A 5552-nucleotide genomic window follows, 5' to 3' on the forward strand; every position below is an offset into this window, starting at 1 on the left:
GGGAGAGAAGGAAACGTAGTAGGTGAATATCGACTGGGGCTAAGAAATGAAAGAGGAAGCCGTCTGGTAGAATTTTGCACAGAGCATAACTTAATCATAGCTAACACTTGGTTCAAGAATCATAAAAGAAGGTCGTATACATGGAAGAATCCTGGAGATACTAAAAGGTATCAGATAGATTATATAATGGTAAGACAGAGATTCAGGAACCAAGTCTTAAATTGTAGGACATTTCCAGGGGCAGATGTGGAGTCGGACCACAATCTATTGGTTATGAACTGTAGATTAAAACTGATTAAATTGCAAAAAGGTGGGAATTTAAGGAGATGGGACCTGGATAAACTGACTAAACCAGAGGTTGTACAGAGTTTCAGCATAAGGGAACAATTGACAGGAATGGGTTCAAATGGCTCTGAGCACTATGGGACTTAACTTCTGAGGTCATCAGTCCCCTAGAACTTAGAACTACTTCAAGACAGGAATGGGGGAAAGAAATACAGTAGAAGACGAATGGGTAAATCAGAGGGATGAAGTAGTGAAGGCAGCAGAGGATCAAGTAGGTAAAAAGACGAGGGCTAGTAGAAATCCTTGCGTAACACAAGAAATATTGAATTTAATTGATGAAAGAAGAAAATATAAAAATGCGGTAAATGAAGCAGGCAAAAAAGAATACAAACGTCTCAAAAATGAGATCGACAGGAAGTGCAAAATGGCTAAGCAGGCACGGCTAGAGGACAAATATAAGGATGTAGAGGCTTATCTCACTAGGGGTAAGATACAGCCTACAGGAAAATTAAAGAGACCTTTGGAGAAAAGAGAGCCACTTGTATGAATATCAAGAGCTCAGATGGAAACCCAGTTCTACGCAAAGAGGGGAAAGCAGAAAGGTGGAAGGAGTATATAGAGGGTCTATACAAGGGCGATGGAGGACAGTATTATGGAAATGGAAGAGGATGTAGATGAAGATGAAATGGGAGATACGATACTGCGTGAAGAGTTTGACAGAGTACTGAAAGACCTGAGTCGAAACAAGGCTCTGGGAGTAGACAACATTCCATTAGAACTACTGACAGCCTTGGGAGAGCCAGTCCTGACAAAACTCTACCATCTGGTGAGCAAGATGTACGAGACAGGCGAAATACCCTCAGACTTCAAGAAGAATATAATAATTCCAATCCCAAAGAAAGCAGGTGTTGACAGAAATGAAAATTACCGAACTAACAGTTTAATGAGCCACAGCTGCAAAATACTAACGCGCATTATTTACAGACGAATGGAAAAAACTGGTAGAAGCCGACCTCGGGGAAGATCAGTTTGGATTCCGTAGAAATATTGGAACACGTGAGGCAATACTGACCTTACGACTTATCTTAGAAGAAAGATTAAGGAAAGGCAAACCTACGTTTCTAGCATTTGTAGACTTAGAGAAAGCTTTTGACAATGTTGACTGGAATACTGTCTTTCAAATTCTAAAGATGGCAGGGGTAAAATACAGGGAGCGAAAGGCTATTTACAATTTGTACAGAAACCAGATGGCAGTTATAACAGTCGAGGGACATGAAAGGGAAATAGTGGTTGGGAAGGGAGTGAGACAGGGTTGTAGCCTCTCCCCGATGTTATTCAATCTGTATATTGAGCAAGCAGTAAAGGAAAGAAAAGAAAAATTTGGCGTAGGTATTAAAATCCAGGGAGAAGAAATAAAAACTTTAAGGTTCGCCGATGACATTGTAATTCTGTCAGAGACGGCAAAGGACTTGGAAGAGCAGTTGAACGGAATGGACAGTGTCTTGAAAGGAGGATATAAGATGAACATCAACAAAAGTAAAACGAGGATAATGGAATGTAGTCGAATTAAGTCGGGTGATGCTGACTGAATTAGATTAGGAAATGAGACATTTAAAGTAGTAAAGGAGATTTGCTATTTGGGGAGCAAAATAACTGATGATGGTCGAAGTAGAGAGGATATAAAATGTAGACTGTCAATGGCAAGGAAAGCGTTTCTGAAGAAGAGAAATTTGTTAACATCGAGTATAGATTTAAGTGTCAGGAAGTCGTTTCTGAAAGTATTTGTATGAAGTGTTGCCATGTATGGAAATGAAACATGGACAGTATATAGTTTGGACAAGAAGAGAATAGAAGCTTTCGAAATATGGTGCTACAGAAGAATGTTGAAGATTAAGTGGGTAGATCACGTAACTAATGAGGAGGTATTGAATTGGATTGGGGAGAAGAGAAGTTTGTGGCCCAACTTGACTAGAAGAAGGGATCGGTTGGTAGGACATGTCCTGAGGCATCAAGGGATCACAAATTTAGCATTGGAGGGCAACGTGGAGAGTAAAAATCGTAGAGGTAGACCAAGAGATGAATACACTAAGCAGATTCAGAAGGATGTAGGTTGCCGTAGGTACTGGGAGATGAAGGAGCTTGCACATGATAGATTAGCATGGAGAGCTGCATCAAACCAGTCTCAGGACTGAAGACCACAACAACAACAACAACAACAACTGTGTTAATGTGTTTAACAAAAGTGTCACTTATTCCTAGAAGAGCTAGTATTGCTCAAAACTAGAAGAAAAGTGTGCATTTTTAATTTCTCGCGGCTTAATGAATAGTCCATTAAATTTCGGGCATGTAGCCGCGCAAATAAAATTTCCTCCACTGATATTTCGATCGTGTATCGTCCGGCCATCCTCAGAGTGAGTCACAAGACTGACGACAACATGCCAAGCCCGGCCTTATATGCTTCAGCGCGGCGGTACTGCGCATGCGGGTCTCAGATACTGGTCGGTGGCAAAGAAATACGTTTACACATGCGCCGTCTGTGGCGTACAGACATTCGATTCGCTTATCGATGTATGTTCGGCGGCGGTGACACCATGACAACTTCTCTGCAGTTTAATTACCCCAAGAGCCGGATTCCATGCTTTGTCCAAATTAAAACCATTATCTCTATTTATTAAATTATTAGTTAATTTAATCTCTATAGCTTCCTTGAAGATAGATTCCCAAAAGGAAGAGGTGCATGTTAAAATGTTCACATCACTGTAACTCATGGAATGCCCGTATCAATACAATTTTTGGCCACAGCTGACTTGTCTGGCTGTAATACGTGTGTGTATCTTCGATGCTCCACACATCATCCATGAACGTTGCGTGTTGTTTGACCTATATACGACTTCTCACAATTTCGGCAAGGAATCTGATACACACCCACTTTACGAAGCTGTAAATCGTCCCTTCACAGAGCCGAATAAAGTTGCAATCTTTCTGGAGGGCCGGAAGATCACCTTAGTGTTTCTCAAGAATACGGCCTATCTTCGAGGAAAGAGTACCAACATGGGGCAAAAACACACTAGATCTGAAGGAATTGCTATCGTCTTCCCCATCACATACGTGCATTCTAGGTTCTGCATTGAATGCTGTACGAACTTGTAGCGGAGAAAATCCATTCGATTTAAGAAAGCTCTTGAGGTATGTGAGCTCTTCTCGCAAATTATCGAATATACAGTGTGCCCTATGCACTAAGGTCTTAAGGACGCCTATGGTCTGTGAAGGGTGATGACAGCTACTGGCATGAAGATATAGATTTGTGTGTGTTGGTTTTCGATATACGTCATGTCCTTATGTGCCATCAACTATACAGCGAACGACAACATCCAAAAAGGGGAGGCAGCCGTCTTTTTCTATTTCCATAGTAAATTTGATGCTCGCGTGGATGGAATTCTAATGCTCAATAAATCTATGTAATTCATCCATCCCATGCAGCCATACCACAAATGTGTCTTCCATGTACCTCCAGAAGACCGTTGGTTCAAAACTTGCTGAGTCCAGTGCCTTGCCCTCGAAGTCTTCCATGAATAAATTAGCTACCAGAGGGGAGAGGGGGCTTCCCATAGCAACACCATCAATCTGCTCATAAAATTCACCATTAAACTGAAAATAAGATGGTAAAAGCACATGTTCAAATAAGGCCGTAACGTTCTTATCAAAATGTTGGCCGATAAGAGACAGAGAGTCCTTTAAAGGTACCTTGGTGTATAATGATACCACGTAAAAACTAACAAGAACATCCGTACTGTTTAGCCTGACATTGCTAAGTCTCTGAATAAAATCCATAGAATTACGAATGTGGTGACTACATTTTCCTACCAATGGTTTTAATAAGGAAGCTAAATATTTGGCAGAAACGTACGTTGGTGAACCAATAGTGTTCATTATAGGTCTCACAGGCAAGTCCTCTAGACGCTCATCCTGACCCATCTTGTGAACCTCATACTTTTAAACTACTTATGACTTCCGACTGTAGTGACGAATGGTTCAGCAAGGCAGCAGTCCTTATTGTCACCTTGATAGTAGGATCTTTGTTAATCTTCCGGTATGCACCAGAACAAAGTAGACCACATATCTTTTCCTTGTAGACTTCCTGAGGCAAAAGGACGGTAGCATTACCTTTATCAGCACGCAGGACGACTGTGTCAGTATCCTCACACAGCTTTATTGGAAACATTGTTTCTTTGTGGACGATGCTTCGTAATTGCTCGACTGGTTTTTCGTCTGATTTCTTCAGCAGAATGCTCTGATAGTGGTCGAACAGCTTCTTCAACTGCACTGATGAAAGATGATAGCGGCAAAGTATTTGCAGTAGGGGTAAAATTTAGCCCTTTACTTAAGACAGACAACGTAGCTTCGTCCAGATCCTTTATGACAGGACGTCGAATAACAGAGTATACCTGAGGAGGCTGGTCCAATGGGCTATACTCGGTAATCTGTCTTTTTGTGGCCATTTCGCGAACCTAGTCAGACTTACCCCATGTCGTGCCATCAATCCAGTCCCATGAGTCAGGAGATAAAACAGCTGCTACCTTCAAATGCAGTTGCTACAGGTGTTCAGAAACAATGTCCAACTTCCGACAAATAAAACGAATTCTTTTTCTGACGATAGCATAACCAACCCTATGTAAAATTTTATTTACTCCAGCGTTCTTAACAAAAGTGAACCAACCTTGCAAATTTTGCGTCAACTTCGTGGTCCCGGAACTTCAGTAAGAAACTCAAGGAGCTCAATAATCTTGCTCTCTGGTGTCGTAATTTGTCCAGACTATGGGTCCCTGAAACCATCTCCTCCCCTAAGAGTGATCTGCAACCATACATTTCCAAATAACGAGCTTGCAATAGAATTTCTGTTAAAACCCGGTATTAAGATCAAAGTAATGGCGAAAACTACGATCTCAACAAAATTTGACAACACGCGTAATATATATATATATATTACGTATGTTTTCAAATTATATATATATATATATATATATATATATATATATATATATACGATTTTTTAATCTGCAAAGAGATGTCGGAAAATTTGTCCGCTGGATGGGGCAGGTTTGGTGTTTCAAACAGCACTGCGTTTGCACTGAGAATCAAGTCCACAAAAATGATGTAAAAATGTCATTTGAATAAAAAAGACTGATTATCTTTATTTCCTTTTCGCAGTTGCGTCAGTTTCTAAGTTCACAGTATTCTTAGATCACAGTTACTGACCTACTAGTTCG

Source organism: Schistocerca serialis, chromosome 7 (genome assembly GCF_023864345.2).
Source record: "Schistocerca serialis cubense isolate TAMUIC-IGC-003099 chromosome 7, iqSchSeri2.2, whole genome shotgun sequence".
NCBI lineage: Eukaryota > Metazoa > Arthropoda > Insecta > Orthoptera > Acrididae > Schistocerca > Schistocerca serialis.